The following is a 22,088-nucleotide window of genomic DNA, read 5'->3' on the forward strand; positions in this document are numbered from 1 at the left end:
GTATTCAGTCTCACTTCTAGTGACTTTCATTCCTCTTCTCTCCAGTACATACCTCCAGGTGGCTCTTGTTTTTACCTGCTCCTTACTCTCACCACAGATCACAATTTTTTCTATAAACATCGTAATCAATGAAGAGTCTTGCCTGACCTCATCTGTAAACATGTCCTTCAGTCATTCAACCAAGAGGTTCAGAACAGGATCTTGATGTAATCCCACCCCCATCTTGAACCCATCTGTCACTCGTTCTGCACACCTCACCACTGCCCCACTGTCCTGTCCTCCCTCGCCACTCTCATATACTTGCCCCTCCTGACTTCCTCATGCAGTACCACAGTTCCTCTCTGGGCTTGGTTATGGCTCATCAACTTATCCGTTTGTATTTTTTACAGGTCTTTACATTCTTATTCTTGATAACTGGTACCAGTATACTTCTCCATTCCTCAGACATCCACTTAAGTTTTTCCTCTATTGCCATATCTTTCTCCTCGATGCAAATCTGAGAAAAGTTCCAACCCGACTCCTCGTCTCCATATCCCTACAGTTTTCATCTCTTCCCTTAGTGTCCAGCCTCAATTACAACTCCGTATAAGCTCCTTCTTTGCCTTTGCTACTTTTCGCTTTACTGCACGTCTAACTTCCCAGTGCTCCTGTCTACTTTCTTCATCTCCCTGACTATCCAGTTTTTTATTTACTAACCTACTTTGCACTTCCTTATTCCACCACCAAGTCTCCTTGTCCTTCTTCCTCTGTTCAAATGATAAACCAAACACAATCTTTGTAGTTTCCCTTAGCATGGCAGCTTTACTTTCCCTCTGTGCAGTGAATTGATTCTTCCCGCTACAACTTTAACCATTTAATCCTTGGGTCTTCCTTCACGTGCTTTCCTTTCTTGGTTTCCAAAGCACACACTGCTATACGATGCTTCCGAACTACATTCTCCCCTGCCGCCACATTACAGTCTCCTATCTCTTTCACACTGCGCCTTCTGCAGAAGATGTCGTCCACATATGTGAACCTTTGTCCATTCTTACACTATGTCCTCCCTCTTCTTGACCGCAAGTATTTCCATCCTTTTCGCAAAACTAATGACCATTTGTGCTCGCTCCTTAACATCATACCTACCCAACACTTCCCATGTTTCCTTCACCTTAATGTCCGTTAAAGTCTGCTTTAATTACTAGTCTCTCCACCTTAGGACATTCTCTACCACTTCATCCAACTTATTTCAGAATTCCTCTTTCTCTTCCAACTGGCATCCAACATGTGGAGCATATGCAGTGACAACATTCATCATCACCCTTTTGATTTACAGCTTCAAACTCAGTATCCTGTCTGACACTGTTCACATACTCTTCTTCAAGATTACCCCTACTCCACTTCTCTTCCTATCTATACAAGAACAGTTCAAATCAAATCAAATCAAATCAAATCACTTTTATTGTCACATCACATGTGCAGGTACATTGGTACAGCACATGTGAGTGAAATTCTTGTGTGCGAGCTTCACAAGCAACAGAGTTGTGCAAAATACAATAATGTAAACAAGCAAAATACAAGAATGGCTACATCTGAAACTAATAAATATATGTACAATATATAATAGTATATGCATTTCTGGATGTGTATACTAAATATTTTTCTACGTGTGTGTGTGTGTGTGTGTGTGTGTACACATATTTTACAAATTAAATAGAGTAAACAATAAATAAAATATATAAAAATATACAGAGTTGAATATGTGCAAAACAGTGGCATTACTGTACAGTATGGAGTGCATAATGTTAAAGTTCCAGTAGTGAAGCTGAGGTGTCTATGACGTGTTCAGCAGTCTGATGGCCTGATGGAAGAAGCTGTCTCTCAGTCTGCTGGTACGGGACCGGATGCTGCAGAACCTCCTTCCTGATGGAAGTTTATGGCTGGGGTGACTGGAGTCCTTGATGATCCTCCCCGCTTTCCTCAGGCACCGCTTCCTGTAGATGTCTTGGAGGGAGGGAAGCTCACCTCCAATTATCCGCTCAGAGCACCGCACTACTCGCTGGAGAGCTTTGCAGTTGTAGGCGGTGCTGTTAGAAGAAAGTGTACTTTATTGGTCCCCGTGGGGAAAATCCCTCTCTGCATTTAACCCATTCACTCAGTGAAGCAGTGGGCAGCCATTGGGCGCCCGGGGAGCAGTGTGTGGGGAGGGTACCTTGCTCAGGGGTACCTCAGGGTAGCTGTTCAGGGGAATCGAACCCCCAACCTTCCGATCATGGGGCCACCACTCTACCTACTGAGCTATCCCTGCCCTGTTGCCATACCAGGTGGTGATGCATCCAGTGAGGATGCTCTCAATGGCACAGTGATAGAAGGTCCTGAGGATGCGGGGGCTCATGCCGAATCTTTTCAGTCTCCTGAGAAAGAAGAGGCGCTGCTGCGCCTTCTTCACTGTTTTGTTTGTGTGTACTGACCACGTAAGATCCTCAGCCAGATGTACACCAAGGAACCGGAAGCTGCTCACTCTCTCCACAGCAGCGCCGCTGATGGTGATGGGGGTGTGTACTTCTCTGCACCTCCGGAAGTCCACTATCAACTCCTTTGTCTTTGCGACGTTGAGGGTGAGATGGTTGTCTTGACACCAGTGGGTCAGGGCGCTGACCTCCTCCCTGTAAGCTGTCTCATCACTGTTGGTGATAAGACCCACCACTGTAGTGTCGTCCGCAAACTTCACAATGATGTTGGAGCTGTTAGTGGCTGTGCAGTCGTAGGTGTAGAGTGAGTACAGGAGAGGGCTCAGTACACACCCCTGTGGAGCACCAGTGTTCAGTGTGATGGGGGATGAGGTGATGCTGCCCAGTCTGACCACCTGGCGTCTGTCAGACAGGAAGCTAAGGATCCAGCTGCAGAGGGAGCTGCTCAGTCCTAGATCCTGCAGTTTCCTGTCCAGCTTCGAGGGAACGATGGTATTGAATGCTGAGCTGTAATCTACAAACAGCATTCTCACATACGTGTCTCTCTTCTCCAGGTGTGACAGGGCAGTGTGTAGTGTCAGGGCTATGGCATCATCAGTGGACCTGTTGTGGCGGTATGCAAACTGTAGAGGGTCCAGTGAGTCGGGTAGTGCAGAGCAGATGAAGTCCCTGACCAGCTTCTCGAAGCATTTGCTTACGATGGGGGTCAGGGCTACAGGTCGCCAGTCGTTCAATGAGGAGATGGTGGAGGATTTGGGTACAGGGACGATGGTGGCCATTTTGAAGCAGGCTGGGACTACAGACAGAGAGAGGGAAAGGTTGAAGATGTGCGTGAACACTCCAGCCAGCTGAGCCGCGCATGACTTGAGGACGCGGCCGGGAATCCCGTCCGGACCAGTAGCTTTGCGTGCGTTCACCTTCCTGAAGCACTTCCGCACATCCTCCTCAGACACAGTGTGCGCACTGACGTCATCCGCGGTGCGCACACTGTCCAGTCTCATGGTGTTCGCTGCGTCGAATCTAGCGTAGAATACGTTTAGATCCTCACACAGAGAGGCCGTGGTCTGTGGTGTGCTGGTTTTCCCTCTAAAGTCTGCGATCGTGTTTAGTCCAGTTTGAATCTACCTCCAGTGCCCGGGGACTTGCTTCCTCTCCGTCTGTCCTCCTGCACACACAATACATGTACGTATCTTCTCTTCATCATTTCAGTCAGCTCTCTTCCTTTCATAGCCCCTATATTTAGTCCTTACTCTCCACTTTTCTTTCTCTCTTGCTGTTTCCTAACATGCCTTCCCTCTTTCCTTTCCTTTCCCTTTGGAATCAGCCAACAGTAGCACAGTTTCCACTAGCACCCTATTGGCCAACAGCACCAGAAACTGGGCATTGGTCGATCTGGTATAGAAATCTCATTCTTTATGATACACATCCTTGATTTGGCCAAAATTCTATTCTATGTCCTCCCCATTTATTCGGGTGTGGGACCAGCTCTAGGAGCCCATTGACATATGAATGATTATCTGCCTTGATCCCAATTTAATATGAACTAGCCTACAGTAAAGCTACAGTGAATGTACTTTTATTGATCAGTGTAATTTTTTCTCTAAATAAAATCAATGCCATTTAAACCAGATGATGTCCTTCCCTTGGAGTAGGATACAAGTCCCCTGTATGAAAAGAGAATGTAAAATACTTCATTAGTGTATTGAGGAATAACTCTTTTTCATTAACTTAAAGGTCTAATTATGCCATTGAATAGCTGTGGGTTACCCTGCTTTGCCAAGCAGATGAACGCTATATAACAAATTAATTAGTCACGGTCTAAGTATCTCCTGTTGTATAAAAAATGCTATTGAAGAGGACCAAGAGTACATTTCTAAGTGTCCTTTACGTGGCTGCGTTGTGTTGTTATTGATCTTATAGGTAACTTTTGCTTTAAAAAAAGTCTCCTGTGTATCAACCTTGTAAAAATATAGCAGGTTCCAGTCGGGCAGGTGCTCAAAGTGTCATCTATAAATTCCAGCTTCACACACACAGCCTGGCACTCCCTTTTTACACTTAAAGTGGACTCCACTTCTGCATAAATACTTCAAATAGTCAATAAGGGCAGTCGGTGTGAGCAGCAACACGCAATAAAATGGAAGAAGAGGTGGTGCTGCATTCTGACACGGGATTGGGCCTTCAAACCAGCCTCTTATATACTGCTTATTCAACTTATTTACACAGATCAATAGCAGTTTGTTTTCGGGAATTCAAGCGTCCCTGTTGTAACCGAGCTTGATCTCCGTTTTGCTGTACAACACGGTCAATACCACGGCTGGCTAATGAACACAGTCTGCAGGAACAAAACGCTGGAAACCAAGGGTGATGGTTGTGGTGGACACAAACTCACACATTTCTCTCCACTCATCGCTCTCAATCAAGCGTGTTTTATTCCAATGAAAGGAGAAGCAAAATGCCTACTCTTGTTGTTCCTGTCGGCGTGCACCTGCAGTGAGCCTATCGATCTACCGGCACCCTTAGGGCCTAATTTAACTCTCAAGGATTCTGCTATGAAAGGAAGAAAATAAAACATCACTGGTTGAACATCAGGTAGTAGCAGGAAAAAGGAGGAGAAACTGGGTCTGCTTTGGATTGGAGATCAGCTCTAAGTCATGTGTGCTGTTTGTCTGAAGATCAATGAAACAACACTTATAATGAATATAGTCTAATTATTGCACTACAGAGCTCACGATGTGTCTGAATAGCTGCTATTACTGAGCTTATATCAAATGGGATAAGGAATGTTTTTAATTGCATACCTGTAGCCCTGACTAAACGGCATTTTACAAATGTGAGAATCATCACTTTAGTATATTGTTAGATTTTTTAAATAAAATGGCCAGGCAAGTTGTCCTTAAGGACCTCTGTCCCTTTTGATGCTATTTTATATATTTCCTGTCTGTAAACTAAACACTTAACGTGGACCCAAGAACGTTGATATCAAAGTTATTTTACAATGTGGGCCACACAGCCACACTGAAAAAATGGAGTCGACATCAAGCGATGATGAGCTTGTCTTGATATTTTTAAACAAGAAAAGGAAGACACTGAGACTCTGAGTTTATCCAATTCTCCAGCAGAGGGGACAATTACAGCTGTATCACATATTTCAGAATGTAAGTGGGGCAGTTTGAGCTCTTGGTGATACAGTTGGGACCTTTGATGAGGAGAGAAATAGTTTCAGAGAGCCATTTGACCTGGAGCAGTGTGTAGCTGTGTGTCTTTGGTAAAATAGCATCATTTTACTATTTACATATCATTGTATAATCATTACGGTGCACATTTTAAGCTATGAGCACATTTTTTGTCAGATCCGTTAAATCGCATGTGAAAAAAATCTGAAAAATCGAGCTCGATCCAACAAAATAAAAGCATGAAATTCATCCTGTTACACGGTTGGTGTGAATGGCTGCTCTAAGTATATGTGAGTCTGAAAAAAACATTTTAATTCTCTGTCATTTAGTTGTGTATTGCTAAATTACTTTGGTGCACGATGAATGGGTATCGGGAGGTCTTTATCAGTACAAAAACCTATAAAAAGTCAGAAAATGCAGTTAAAAGTCCAAGATTTATGCCCTCCTTCAAATTTTCCAAAGCCATCCAGTGAGGCAGATTGGAGTCTTTGCTGAGCTGAAACTGGCCCTTGGGCCTTATGTTTGACACCCATGTTATAGAAGAATACTAGGATAATAAGAATAACTACTATAAATAAGGAATATAGAGATCATGGGGCCTTTATTATAAAACGTTTCCATTTCTTGTTTGTTTGTCTGTGTACAGATCACTGGTGACTTGGTGGATGTTAGTGTGCCAACCGCTTCGGATTTTATCGTGCGTGTGCTTAGGTCATTAAGAAATCATGACCGTTTGAGCTGTTATAACATTTTCCAACAATATTCCTTTAAGTAGCCCTCTGCTGGAAGAAGCTGTTAACTTGAGTGGGACCAGCAGAGGTTAAACGACTGAAATGAGTGAAGTCTTTGTCCTTCTCCAGTAGGATACAGTAGGTACACAGCCTCACACCCGATCGATCCAGAAGTCACCAGTGTTAACTTCATTGATACTGTAACCAGGTTTTAACCTTCACCCTCCTCCATCTCTCTGCCATTTCCTCTCTGTTGGCTTCCCTCTTTTCACTTGCCCTCTACCTCCCTTGGTCTCTTCTCTCTCTTTCCTCCCTTAGTCTGCAACCTCCTCACCCAGGGTAATTGTTCTGTGGGCTCAACGGCACCGGCTGAACGACACTGCGATTTCCTCTCACCGCCTCTCATAGTCCGGGCTAAGTGACACCAATCTCGGCGAGGGCGCGACACCATTTTGTGTAACTGGCCCTCGTGATGGAGATGGCATAATTGTCCTAATTAGGAAGGGGAGCGCGGATCGGGGCGGCCGCAGCTCTGACCCACCCCGGCCTGAGTCCATATGGTGGGAGGCTGATAATGAGCCAGTTAATGTGCTGTGTCCATCAGTAAGAGATACTCAGTATGGACGCGGTGGCAGAGAGATGGAGGAGGTTTGACTCTCTTTGCCCTCCTTTCGATTCCCTCTCTCAGTCACACATAAATTTCCATTTTGGCTACAATCTGAAACCAAATTCACCGATGTATGTTTATGTGCTTAATTACCTACAGTAGCCATACCTGTCGGGACATTAGTGGGCGTTACATTTTGTCGGTAATTATGGACATCCTTTCCCTGCATCATAAATGACATTTTCAAACTGTTTCATTTTATGAGTCATTTGTTTCTGGCCTTGACTCTCAGCTCCCGTCATGCAGCTGTGTCACTATTTCATGTTGCGACTTTGTTCCCTTTATGAATATGAGATGTATTCCTGGTTCAAATGAAAGTAATACAAATCTAATGGCCAGTAATGAGATGCTGTTTCGCTGTTATTGGGCGTGGGCTGTGTGTGTGTGTGTGTGCATTGTCAGTGCTGTGTATGATTTGATGCTAATAAAGCCATACTTTCTGCTCCAGGGAGCAAGCACTGACCAGGATTCAGATTAGGCCTTAATGGCTTCCAGGCCTGAGGCTAAATTGAAATGTAAAACTCCAAACCAAACATCATTTAGTTCTTACGTTTCTTGATGTGGCCCAGCAAGTGGAAATTGGAGACGTGTAGCTGTTTAAACTGTAATTTGCTTTCTTTAGTGCAAACATTGAAGTGCACTGAAGAGACTGCACCCAGTGAAACGAAGACGCACGTCTGGATTTGTGTTGTGATGCAATAACAGTTCATTTGCGCTAATCTGCGTCCACTCAGCAGCTTCTTCCCTATGAATTCAACTCCTTAAGCACTTATGGATTTTCTCCCTGGTGTGTGCTATCCAGAGAAAACTTATCAAGCAGCGGATTGAATGTGCTACAGAACATTTCAAATATAAGATTTTCAGCACTGACTGGGCTCAACTGACCACATACTGATGTTTTGATTTGTTTATCCATGTTAATATACAATGTTATTCAACTGCTTGTTAAAACAAATATCTAATCAGCTGATCACATGGCAGCAACCCAATGCATTTGGCTGGCTAGCTTGCCAGCTAGCTTGCCAGCTAGTTAGATAGATAGATAGAGTATCAGAATGGGGAAGAAAGATGATTTAAGTGACTTTGAATGTGGTGTGGTTGTTGGCACCAGATGGGCTGGTTTGAGTGTTTCACAAACTGCAGCTCTTCTGGGATTTTCCACAGAACAATCACTAGAATTTGCAGAGAATGGTCTGAAAAAGAAAAATTATCCAGCGAGAGGTCAAAGTACAATGTCCCTTGAGCTGATAGAGAGGCAGCTGTAACTCAAATATCTTTAAAACCAAGGTATACAGCTGAGAATCTCTGAACAGAAAACACACCAATCGTGGAAGCAGACAGAATAAATTTGATAAAATGTTTTTTAACGACATATCAAAGGTTCTGTGCTCACCTATTGTAATTTGTATTTATTAAGTTTTTGTTTTGTTGTCCTAAATGCTAGAACAGGGACTGACGGGGACTAGAAAGAGAGAGATAATTCTCCTATGTTGTCTTTACTGGCTTCCCCTTAAATCTAGAATCAAGTTTAAAATGTAAAACTCTTTTTATAACATTCAAGGTCTTGAATAATCAGGGCTATCTTATTTTAAAGACCTCATAGTACCATATACTATGGTACTATGGTACTATGGTGCCACCGTACCACCGTGCCACCGTGCACGGTGGTTAGCACTGTTGCCGCACAGCAAGAAGGTCCTGAGTTCAATTCCAACATCAGGCCGGGGTCTTTCTGTGTGGAGTTTGCATGTTCTCCCCGTGTCTGCGTGGGTTCCCTCCGGGTACTCCGGCTTCCTCCCACCGTCCAAAGACATGCAGCTTGTGGGAATAGGTTAATTGGATAACCCAAATTGTCACTAGGTGTGAATGTGCAAATGAATGTGAGTGTGAATGGTTGTCTGTCCCTGTGTGTTAGCCTTGCGACAGACTGGCGACCTGTCCAGGGTGTACCCCGCCTCTCGCCCTATGACAGCTGGGATAGGCTCCAGCGCCCCCCGCGACCCTGAAAAGGATAAGCGGAAGTGAATGGATGGATGGATGGATAGTACCATATACCTGCAATAGAGCACTTTGTTCTCAGACTGCGGGCTTATTTGTGGGGCCTGAAAGCTGAGGCAGAGCCTTTAGCTTTCTGCCCCTCTTTTGTGGAACCAGCTCCCAGTTTGGTTTTGGGAAACAGACAGGATCTCTTCTTACCTGGACATACCTTGAACCTTATTGACTGGATATGTTTTAAAGTCATGCCTTGACCGTGCCCGCTGTCTCACTACTCATACTTCTGTGCTTTACTTCATCATAATGCTTCTTGTACCCTCTGTCTTGAATGGGAGTAAAAAGTTTGCATGAAAAGAAAATCACAGTGACATCTCTGCAGAGTGTTATACTACAGTTAAAAGACCTAGACCTGGGCATTGTGTTGCTCTGCTTGAATGCAGACATAGCTTCAACACAGACTGAATATTTTCTTGTTAGGACAGACAGTCACTGCAGTTTCTTTTGAATTTCTAAATATAAGACCACAGCTTTCAAAGGTACGTCAGGGCAAATCTTTTTAATTATATTTGAATCTAAGAAGACATCATGCTTTACAAAGGGCATGACTATATTATTAGATAGACACTGCTTTTAAAATCAAATTCCACACTATCAGTGTAGTAGTTGTTGTAATACAGCAGTCGTAAATATTCAGTTTTATGTGGTTAAAATATAAGTCTGATTTTGGTGCCTGCTACTGTCTAGTAATTTAGCAGTCTTAATGTTCTATGGGTTCGTTTTTTAATGCTTTCTAATAAACCCCATACTACACCACAATTTGTTTCATACATTGGTATAGGTTTTCAAGCAGCTTATTAACATTATCCTTCAATGGTCCTCAGAGATTTTAAGAGTGATGAATCAAGCAGTGAACAACACCCAGCAATGCTAATTTTGTCTTTCAGTAATTTTAACAATATGTAATCTTTCATGTTGTAATTGCTCCTATGGGGGTCTTAAAGGATGATTCAGAAATGATTTAGCACAAAGCAGAATGTAAACAGACTTCAACTTTTAACCCAGTAACAAAATATAGTGTATGTGTTATAACCTGGTGAGTAACACATGCACATGCGAGCAGATAATATGCCTTTACATTTTAATTACACTGTCCAGATTAAGTAAAGACATATAAACTCTGCTGCTGTTGAAATTTTCTTTCAATGATAATTTCAAATGCAAATACGCATTTGCATTTTAAATTACAAATGCAAATGCTAATAAATGTTAATAATGGCAAGCTAACACGATCACAGCATCAAACCCTTTGTTTACATGCTGTAATTACTACAGTGGCCATCAATGTCATTGCTAATGACACTAAACACACAGAGAAATGGTTTTACTTGTGGTTATTGAAAAAACTTTCTTTTACATGGAGCTGGATGAAGCCTGTGGGCCGGTGTTCATAGTGCAGCTTAAAGTTAACACTAAAGGCTGAAAAGTGTGATTTCTCATTTGGGGCAGTAAAAAGGATTACTCAGAAATAAGTCACATAGTGATTTGTTTTGTGGGTTCCAGAAGTGCGTTTGTGTGTGTGTGTGTATTGTTATCAGCTGACCTGTGATGCTATTCCTATACTCACTGCTCTCTGTGGATTTAACCAGCTGAATCCAACACGATATAAACAGATGTTACACAAGGACGTTTCCAACCCCTAGACACTATAAAGCTAGTATAAAAGGTTGAACTCAGAGATAAAATCAAATCGGCATCATCACCTTAAGTATAAATTGATGCCTGTTACCCTTGATGTAACCTAGGGACAGGGCTATGGGCGTAACCAGCAAAGCAATGAATTACTGTAAACTTGCAAACTAGCCTGTGCTGTACTGCCTGGTATATTCACGGGAGCTTTGAATAACATAAAGGGAACATGGGTATAATAGCTAATAACAATCAACTCCTGTTTGTTTTGTTAGATGTTTTACAAAAACAATCTGATCTAATACATCTAAAATAAATTAGCACATTAAATGTAAAATTAAAATTTTCACTTTATAAAAATTCCACTTGCTGAGTAATGCCTAACTTTGAAAATAATGGCATATTCCTCTCTTTCCCTGTCTTTCTTCCATCTTTCTCCATATATCACACATTAACATTGTTTTTTTCCTCTCCTCGGGAAACATAGGAACTATTTCTTTACCTTACAGACACATTTTTGAAACAAACTGCTCAGTGGTTTGGAAAGTTGCATTTGAAATGATCTGTCGCTTAAAAATGGTTCCTTTTGGGTGCTGGTTTAGCTCAGTCGGCTGAGCAGGCGACACTATTCCACACGGTTGAAAGTGGCCGGCCCAGGTTCGAGTGTGGCCTTTGCTGCATGTCTTTACCTCCACTTTCCTTACAATCTTCACTGTTTCTATCCAGTAAAGCTTGTTAAAAGGCCAAAAAATATATTTTTGAAAAAAACGACCCAGCTACCAAGATGCTTAACATTACATCTGCACCATGAACACACACAGGGATGAGAACAAAAAAGCATGTGCTGAAGGTGTGGGTGTGGTGTCATTATTTTATTACTGAGAGGGTATCTCCATGGTGGCATTGGAAGCAAAGCTAGGCTATGGCACATGAAAAATTAACTCGTTCTATAGTAATATTCATTAATCTTGCTATTAGAATTTTAATATTCGTTTACTGCGATTACTCATTAAATGAAATTGCCAGGACACTGGATTTTTTTTGCCCACTATAATCTCCGGTTACAATACGACACTCTAAACATACTTGGTTACCAGAAACATTTATACATTACAAACCTTCGTCATGTAAAAATATGTAAGTATTATCAGCAAAGTGAACACAATGTAACGCTGTTTACAAACTGTCAAATTTAAATAAAAGTAAAAAGCAAGGACTAGAACGTCTCTAAGTCATTACAGGTGATAATCTTAACCTTAAGACATTTTTCCTTCTCATATTAGCTCAGCTGACTCAAATTAGCTCATTCTCTGAACTGGAGCTCTTTGTTTGTGTTTGTGATGTTGGTGTCTTTTGGGGTGTAACTAACATACAAATAATATGGCTTGTTGTGTGATATAGACTGTTCAAGAAATCTGAGAGAAATTCTAGTTTTCTAGTATTCTAGTAGTTACTAGTATGTTAGCACGGAGCACTACCATTGTGGCTATTCATAATGGCCTTCTAGCACCTTTTCACTGATTCTTTTTCTTTGGCATCTCTGTCATAGTTCTTCACCAGAGTACTCTTGCATCTACAGCTAGCTACAGCAGTAGAGCAAGCATAAATGGGGTTAGATTTTTAAAGTGGTGCAACATGGCTGGTAATTTCAAAAGCTCAACAAATACCACAAAAAACTCATTTTTTAAATAATAAGCTGAGTGATAATAACATTTTATTATTCAAAGGTTTTACATGACATTTTAGTCAGGTTAAAGTAGATAGTTTGCAGTGTTGTGGTGAAATTTACAGTAATGGACTGTGTTGGATTGATGCAAAATGAACTGTATGTGTGTGCAGAAAAGAAGCACCAGGCTCAGGGAAGGTTAGCCCTCTGCCATGTGGAAAAGATAAGACAGCAGGGCAAATATAGAAAAGAGAGCTGGGCATGAGTACACATGGAGTTTCCATGTTCTCCCTGTGCCTGTGTGGGTTCACGCTTGGTCACCTCACAGCCCAAAGGCATACAGTTTGTAGAGTTGGGTTACGGCCACTTTATGCTCACTACTTACTCCTTGTGACATGGGTGCTTTGGCCGGTCATGCACCTCTTAGTATTTTTATCCTGTTGCGTCGCGCTCCTGCAGCTGGGTTGAAACACAACTGTACAGTTATGTTGTCATTTTAATGATATAGCAATACTGAAGCTCAAAGTCACAGATTATACAGAGGGAGCTGTTGAACGGTTCCAAAACAAACAGTCTAAAAAACACTTGGCAATGTCTTTGCTTCCAATATTGACTTCTTCTCTTCCTATATCAGTGCTGATGTGGCTTCATCAAAAAGAAATGTTTTAAGCTTAATCTTAATAGTAGAGACAGAGTATGACTATGTCTCCAAAGTGAGAGCTGGTTCCATAGTAGAGAGGCCGGATAGCCGCTATTATTGCCAGTGAGTGGCAATAAAAGGCATTGGATGTTAGTGTTGCAGTGTGCAGTTTTGTTTTTTTTTTTTGTGGGGGGGGGGGGATGAAAGACATAAGGATAAAACTGGCACTTGTGCATCATTTTTAAAAAACAAAAACTTTTGCAGGTTTCTCTGCTGCACTGCTTCTGTGAACACCTGAAGCGGCTTCACACGCTCACCTCACACTCAGGAGAGTGGCTGCTGGCCTGCAAGCCATTCACACTAACAAGACTCACCTACTTTACCTCCACTAAGCGTCCGACATAAAGCTGCCGTTGAGACAAAAAAAAGTAAAAATAAACAACAAAGGAGCACTGCTGGCAGAGAAGAACATATTGATTTATTCTCCATGCTAACTACACTTTGTAGATGCACAAACAAACAGCACTTTGCTTTTCTTTTCTTTTATCCCAAGTCCCACCCCTAAATCATTCTGACCCCAATAAACAATATACTTTTGAAAAAACAAAAGACTCTCTGATGTTGATCCCAAATTTTCCATCCAATTTGAGCAGATGTGTGTGCATGTATGTGCATGTGAGTAGACTACAGGGATGAAGAGTTTTGGCCTCACCGTTCTCTCACCTGGGGCTTCTAACTAGCTCTGAGAGTACGGTCATGCAGCTCGCAGGTACTGCAGGGCAATTACACAGCTATCATTTGCTCGAGACTACCTTTTGTCTTTGATGTTGTTCCTCAAACAATGCCTTCCTTCTCTTCATCCCCCCCACTGGTACTTGCAGAGTGTTAATTATCAAGGTGATTACCATCTGCATCCAAACCACCGTTGCCCAAGCGGTGGACTGGGACGCCGATGTGGGTCATACACAGTTTTGAAAAGGACTTTAACTTTGGTAGAAAATGGATTGTGATATTAAATTATATACTTGTACTCACTAGAGCTACATCTATCTATCTATCTATCTATCTATCTATCTATCTATCTATCTATCTATCTATCTATCTATCTATCTATCTATCTATCTATCTATCTATCTATCTATCTATCTATCTATCTATCTATCTATCTATCTGCAGTGGTCAGTATCTATCAAAAGTGGTTCAAAGAAGAACCAGTGGTGAAGCAGCGACAGGGTCCCGGGCCAAGGCTCACTGATGCATGTTGGGAGCGGAGGGTGGGCCGTGTGGTTCAATCCAACAGACGAGCTGCTGTAGCTCAAACATCCTAGTTTGTTGTGTATGGGGCTGCATAGACAAAGACCAGTCAGGTTGCCCGTGCTGACCCCTGTCCACTTCTAGAAAGCACCAACAACTGACACATGACCACCAGAACTGGACCATGGAGCAATGGAAGAAGGTGCCCTGGTCTGATGAGTCATGTTGTCTTTACATCATGTGGATGGCCGGGTAAGTTGCTCACCTGGGGAACATCTGGCATCTGTATACATTATTGGAAGAAGGCAAGGCGGCACAGGCAGTGTGTTATTTTGAGCAATGTTTTGCTGGGAAACCTTGGTTCCTGTCATCCATGTTACTGTGACTCGTACCACCTACCTAAGCATTGCTGCACTCTTTTATGGAAATGTTATTCCCTGATTAAAGGATCTGTTGCTAACGTTTTGGTGCTAGATATCACCGCACACCTTCAGGAGTCTATGGAGTCAATGTTGTGATGGGTCAGGGCTGTTTTGGCAGCCAAAAAGGGGACAGACACAATATTAGGCAGGTTGTTATAATGTTTTACTTGATCATTGTTCATGCACATAATTCTCTTTGCAGCTTCAAGAAAGTTTAACAACAAACTGCTTGAACATACCTTTAAAAGGAGCCCGGTGTGCTTTTGTAGCCTTAACATATCATTTTCAGTAATATATCCTAGAATAAAGGTGGATGTTTATGTTAAACATAGCCAAAATGTATAATAATGTGATTAGTATGAGCCAAAAGAATAAAACCAAGAGTAGCAACCAAGTTATTCTCAACAACGTCTATTGGCCCATCCTGCAGTTTAACCTTTTGTTTGTGAAGGGCAGCCAATAAGAGGAAAGTGGGCTTTAAGGTGGAGAGCTAAAACAGCTCATTTTAGACAGATGAACTGAGGGGTTGCGATGTCAAGTATAAAATAAATGAGGATTATTTTGAACTCTGCATCATGCAAAGCTAGTCTAGTAGAGTCAAAGAACAAAAATATGAAGCTGGAAATCCTGGTTCCCATTAAAAGGGAAAACAGGCTTGCATGGCTGCTTCAGGCTACAGATGATCACTATAAAGACAACACACCATCTATAAGAACACAAAATTAATATTTTTCAAGCTGTCAGTTTGACTGATAAAAGGTTCTAATGGTTCCAATAAAACACTGGATAAACTGAGTTATGGCTGATTTACCTTCCATTAAAAAACAGACACACATTACTTTGTCACCTTGATGCCAAGAGCAGATATGCCCAGTTTTTTTCCTCTTCTATTTTTTTAAGGCTAAGCACATCACCAGCACAGTGGGAATGCATTATTCAAATAGATCTTTGTTACTCCTCCAAGATGATTGTGGCACAATCAGCCATGAAATAAGTTTGCTGTTTTAAAAGTGTTATTCTCCCTCCAGGTCTCTCAGGTGTAGCTTTGTATTCAGGTCGGCTCGTCTGCGCCAAAAATCAATCTCAATCAAAGGTGGCGAGGAGTTTATCATAAATTATCATGAAAAGGGTTCCCACTCAGTAGATGCTTAATTACAATCTCATTTGAATAAGTTTGCATATTAATGAGTTTGGAATGAAAATGGTTTGTGGGGTTTGTGATGGGGGGCCGCGGGGTAACCCACGGCGATAATGACGGTCCTTTAAAATGTATGCGATATTATTGCTGGTGGAGAGCTGCACACTTCTCATGCACACATGCACACATACACACAAACACATAGTCATGCACATATGCGAAGGCCCATGGACACATGCAGACATATGCTCAGACACACTTGAAAAAGACACACACATTAGTGCAAGCACTTGCACACACACACACACACACACACACACACACACACACACACACACACACACACAGGGGCGTTATAATATGATTAATGGAAGAGTGTCTCTGACATTAATAAACTATAACCAAATTAAAGACTTCATTAGTCCCAACTTGGGCTCAGTGTTTGGTCACACAGTGAAACAGCGCTGTGTGATATTTGCCACGCATGACTTTTCTTTTTTCTTTTCACGCCACAAAAGTTTACTTTCAAAGAGAAGTCAGGTTCTGTCTGTTTGGGAGCTGAGTCACGTGATGCTGATATCTGTGAAAAGATGGCTTTGCTTTTCGTCTGGATGAGGTGTGTGTGCGTGAAATTGATGCTTGGAGATATTCATCTCACAGTTCAGTCTGTTCTTGTGGGCACATGTCAGAAATAAAGTTCACACAAGTTCACACAGGAGCACCAAGTTGTGAACATTTAATCTGTAAAATGTGTTTTACACGAGGAAACACTGAATAATTTAAGTAAAAAAGACATGAAAGGTCTTCCCCCTGTTCCCATAGTTTGCGACTGAACACTGTGAAATCCAATTTCCCACATTTTCAGCCTCACAAAAAAGATAGTGTTATTCTAATTTTTATAGGAGCACTAGCAGCAGCGCAGAATTTTTTCAAATATGTACTTATGCTAATGTCAATCCAATTCAGGGTCACAGGTATGGATCCTATCCCGGCTGTTATAGGGTGACACCCTGGATAGATCTCTTGCAGGGTCAACACAAGACACAGACAACCATTCACACTGACATTCACACCTTTCCTAACATTCAAGATTCAAGATTCAAAGACATACATAACATAAGCACGTTATTGGACTGTGGGAGGAAGCTGTAGTGCCCAGACAGAACTCTGGATTCATCCTAGGACTCTCCGCTCCATGTTGTTGTCAGACAGACTGCAATAATAGAGGTGGAAAGTGTGATTGGGGGCATTTTTGATCAAAATGATTATTTGCCTATTTCACAACTTCTAACATGCAGAGCCTGGAGGAGCAACTGCTCAGAACATGAAAGACCCAAACAGCCACATGTGTGAAGTTACTTGCAACAATAAAAGACAACATGAGCATACTTTGCTTCATCACTGAAAAACAAGAAATTGACTGTAATGATATGATTCAACAGAAAAATCAAAATCTTTAATCCCACAAATCAAGATCAAGACAAAAACACTAATTCAGGTGAAAGGTCAAACACAAGGAAAGTAGAAATCACAAGGACAAAGAGAAATTGACTGCAAGTAGTAACAAGACCATCTGGCAAGTAGGAGGTGGTACTGAGGTGACTGTTTAGTTAATACTCATGAAGGAGGGATGACCAACAAAACGAAGTACAACTAACAGGAATGCACAAGAGTGAAAAAATCAAACACCAAAAACATCAAAATTCTCAAGCCTGGACATCTAGGAGGTGGTGGGGGGTTTACAGGGGGACCCACAGCATAGTTTTGCCTTGACACCCTTTAACAGATAAATCTGGCTGTGCTCAAACGTAGCGGCAGCTGCTGTCTTATTCTCACTACATGATCACATGCAGGCCAAACCAGTGCTGCTAGAAAGTGTGTTAGATTCTTAGAGACTAAAAAAGAACTGTTAAAAAAAACAGTGCGTACATGTGTATTTTTATTTATATTTTCACCATTCGGAGAGCATGTAATTAAAAGAAAACAAAGAAACTGAACAAGAGGAAGATGTACTCACTGGCAGACACAATATATGTTATATAATCTTATCAGTGTGATTTTCAGTGAGAATTCATTCATTTCATTCATTTATTTATTCATTTTCAGGCACAACAAATACCTATATTGAACATAAAATACACAAAACAAAAAACAAAACTTGCCTGAAAAAGGAGTGGGACGAAGAAAACTTATTAAATCCCACCCCTATACTCACTCATCAACAAAAAAAAAACAATAAACTTCCCGCAGCTACGCCCATCATTGCATACAGACCCATCAACAGCTCCGGGCAGATACAAGCATCTAAGCGGCAGCTCGCAACCAACAATTAGAGCCTTCATAACTGAATACAGAATATATAAATTATAAATTGCATTACCACAGGTAACAGGCAGTAATAACTACAAGTAACAAACACACATACATATACATACATATATATCTACACACACAAGTACATATATGTACATACATACGCACACTTTATTTTTTATTTTTTATTTTGGAATCCATACCAGCAATGGTAAGAGGACAGACATTACAGAGCACACTAAAACCCATCATTGAGTATACTGTGACCAGACCAACTGTTTGTAGAGAAATTTAAATCTATGAATATTTTTGCATTGTTTCAATTGTAAACTCAGACTGTTCCAGATTTTCACACCACATACAGACACACAAAAGCCTTTACGGGTTTCATAAAGAATAAACTTTATGAAACTCATCCTATTTATGACAGCTTTAGAAGAGAAGCCCCTCACAGCAGTGTATTAACTAACTCTTTCAAGAGACACTTAATCAGCTGGCTGCACATGCTCAAGCTCCAAACAGGTCTAATGATCATGAGTCAAACGCTCAGCCTTTGCACACGAGCCAAACCTTTAAACTGCTCTACATGCAGGTACAGGCGATCCAAACTTCTTTTTTCCTTCTCTGATCTGAATCCCAAATAATAATCGGGATGAAATGGATTGCACTGTGCGTCACAGACATCCAAATGCGGTTAGTTCGACAGGAAGACGATGCCATCTGCATGACAGCCTCCAGCTTCACTAAATGACACGGATTTAATGGCGGAGCAGCCCTCCTTTCCAAAATGTGTAAAAAAAAGTATTTCTGAGTATTCACTCTTGTCAACAGCCATATCTCGAGACTTAAAGAGTCTGTCCCTGCTGCTGATCTGTGATGACCCATTTATCTCCTGCTCTGTGGGGAAATAAGTCGACACAATGGAAAGAAAGTCTCAGAGCACCCATCGCAAGCACCCGAGAGGGAAAAGGAAGGAGAGGAAAAACCCCACAATGAATATTTAGAGATTTCGCAATTTTTCAAACATGAGTGTCAATTTAACACTGTCCATCTTCTCATAAAACCAACTGGATTCATGTTAAGAAATATCACTGTTTGGGTAATCCCCCATGTTTTGCATATAGCAGCTGAATTTAGTGGACAGTTGTTCATAGACAGACAGACATAAACCAGTTGTAATGGAACATATTCATTTATTTAATCTTAGATATACTATACACACATATAATCGTGTGGCTCACCACTTTTTATCATTTATGAATAGCAATAAATAATAAGTATTTATGATATTTGTGAGCAGAAATTAAAAAACAAAAGTTTGAGTCTTTATTAACACGTTCATCAAGAATCTGGCATCTTTCACTGATGTTTAAACAGAATGATAAGAAGGACTCATAACACAGCTTAGCTGTAGTTTTTAATATATTTATTAAAAAATGATCATGCACATTCAAAACCACCGCAGCACGTCAAAATCACACGCACAAAAAATAACAGTTTTTAGCTTGCTAAATAAATTAGAACAATATTTGTGTAATATCTATATCAAACTTAAAAAATAAGAGCAAAAATGCTATCAGTGATAATCTTGTATCGCTTTGTTTACTCTACATTTGGCTTCTTGCATGTCTTTTGGTGGCAAATTAATTATGCTTAAAATACAAGTGCATGAAGGGGGTGAGAGAGTCTTTAGCCACATCTGTACAAAAGCATGCAAAAGGAACAATTAGACTAATATTCGTGGCATTATCATTAGTGAACATTTCAAATTTAAATGTCACCGTAATTGTTAAATCTTTAAATCCATAAACAAAAATGATCATTCACCATTTTTTAAAATCCTTTTTGTTTTCTCTTCTTTTCTATTTTTCCTTTTGTGTGAAGAGCTGATGACCGACAGGAGCTTTAACTGGTTTGTATCTGAATTGCTTACCTACTGAATTGTAGGTTATTTACTCTTTTTTGATTTTGCCGGCATCACACAGGCTTCTTCAGCTGATGGTGTAACACAAGAAATTAGTTCATTAAGAAAGACAGAGACATTTGAAACATTCTATAATTAAGCACACAATTTATAAATACTTCTACCTTTAAATTATGTGTGTGCAGATAAAACCCCATGAATCACATTACTATTGTTAATTGTGGTTAAATATTATAAACAGTGTTATATTGCCTGTTATCTTTTCACAGGAGAAATCGTAATTTCATAGATTAACATAAGTTAACTCCAGTAATACCCTTACCTCTGCTCACAGCTACATTGTTGAATTCTTTATGTGATATGTGTTTATGCACCACTTACCTTAAATATGCTTAATTGAGGGAATTACACTATTAAATAATGTATAACTCTTTTAGCATATGCAATTTTAGAAAGGTGTTAATGCTTATTAAAACTGCAAAAGCTCACTTTAATGTCTCTGAATACATGAATATATACATCAGCTATTTTTTCAAGCATATGTCACATTAAATTCATGCAATAATCATGTATCACGCTGAGAATGAAACTCGGCGCTCATTCTACCACTCCATCTCTGCTCATCAGTGCCACGAGAACATAATGAGCCCACTGTAAACATTATGTAATACTCTCTAATGCATAATGCTTCATAATGCTTTAAGCCGAGCATCACCTCTGTTCTCCGTGGGAAACGTGGCTAGTGAACCTCAACTTTTGCGAAGAATGTGCTGATTCCCCTTGCAAAGGAACAATGAATCTGTCAGCGACAGTGCTGTCTGTGTAGTTAGACAGGAACACAATGCCGCCTGAGAGACCTTGAGGTTTTTCAGGAAAGGAAGAAATAAAGACGAGAGAGAGAAGAAAAAGTGTGTGGCGTCCAATCCGATGACGGAGAGTCTCATTCATCCTTGATGCAACAGCAGAGACTAGTGGCGGAAGGTAGCAACGTATGCCCGCCTCTCTCCTCTGTTCCCATTTTTCCTTCTGCTCTTGTCATGTTGGTTTACCTCTCTCCTCCTCAATCACTCTCCTGTTGTTTCTTCTCTTTTTTTTTTCCATATTCACTTGACCTTTTCTTCTGTTTGCAAGATTATTATGGCTACAATTATTACAGATTATGCCGAGGGAAGAGGAGTGTGTGCGCCTGTGGGCGTGCACTCAAACACACTTACACGCTCACGTAAAGCAGCTTTTTATTAGGTCTGTACAATGGCGCTTATTGACTTTTCATATCACCTAAAGGGCAACACCCATGAAATAGAGGACTTATATTTTCTGTTGTTTTGTTGTATTAAGCATGGATGTGGGAACTGCTTTCCAGCCCCTGTTGCTACTTTTACACACAGTTTACAGAAGCTACTCAGGAAAATGCATTCGAATTTATTAGCAGTTTTTGCACAAAACCTGTTTTTTTTTTTAAAGTGTGGCTTTTTGGTGACAAAACAGGGAGCAAAAGCTACTGAAATTAAATTGAAATTGAAGCCAACATGTTTCCTCTTCTTGTTTCCTTTGTCAGTCTTTGTATTTGCTGCCACACACAAACACAAATCATCATATTTGACTGTGTGTTTCGCAGCGTGTTGATGAGCAGAAGCCAAAAGGACGGGAGGTGGAGAGTGTTCAGCTGTGTGGAAGAATCTGAGCTTAATCAGAGCTGAGGGCCAGCAGATTAATTACACCACGGCTTCCACACACAACACCTAAAGCCTCATGTTGACACACACACATACTCACACACACGTGAGCAGAAGCACACAACACTGGTGGCCCTGGCTAATAAAGACAGCATGCTAATGAGCAAGTGTAGCCCCTAAAAAAAAAAGGGAAGAGAAAAAACAGCCTCAGAGCAAATAATTCATAAAGTCATATTGATCTGTGAGTAGAGGCGTTAAGCCTCCATTAAGGGCAACAAAAGGAAAGCATCATGCTTCATCAACAGGAGAAGCTGAGGGGAGAAATGTGAGATCACAGACAGATTGTCATTAAGGAC

This window comes from Diplotaxodon limnothrissa, linkage group LG13 (genome assembly GCF_057381915.1).
Source record: "Diplotaxodon limnothrissa isolate DT_005_m linkage group LG13, D_limnothrissa_male_GT1.1, whole genome shotgun sequence".
NCBI lineage: Eukaryota > Metazoa > Chordata > Actinopteri > Cichliformes > Cichlidae > Diplotaxodon > Diplotaxodon limnothrissa.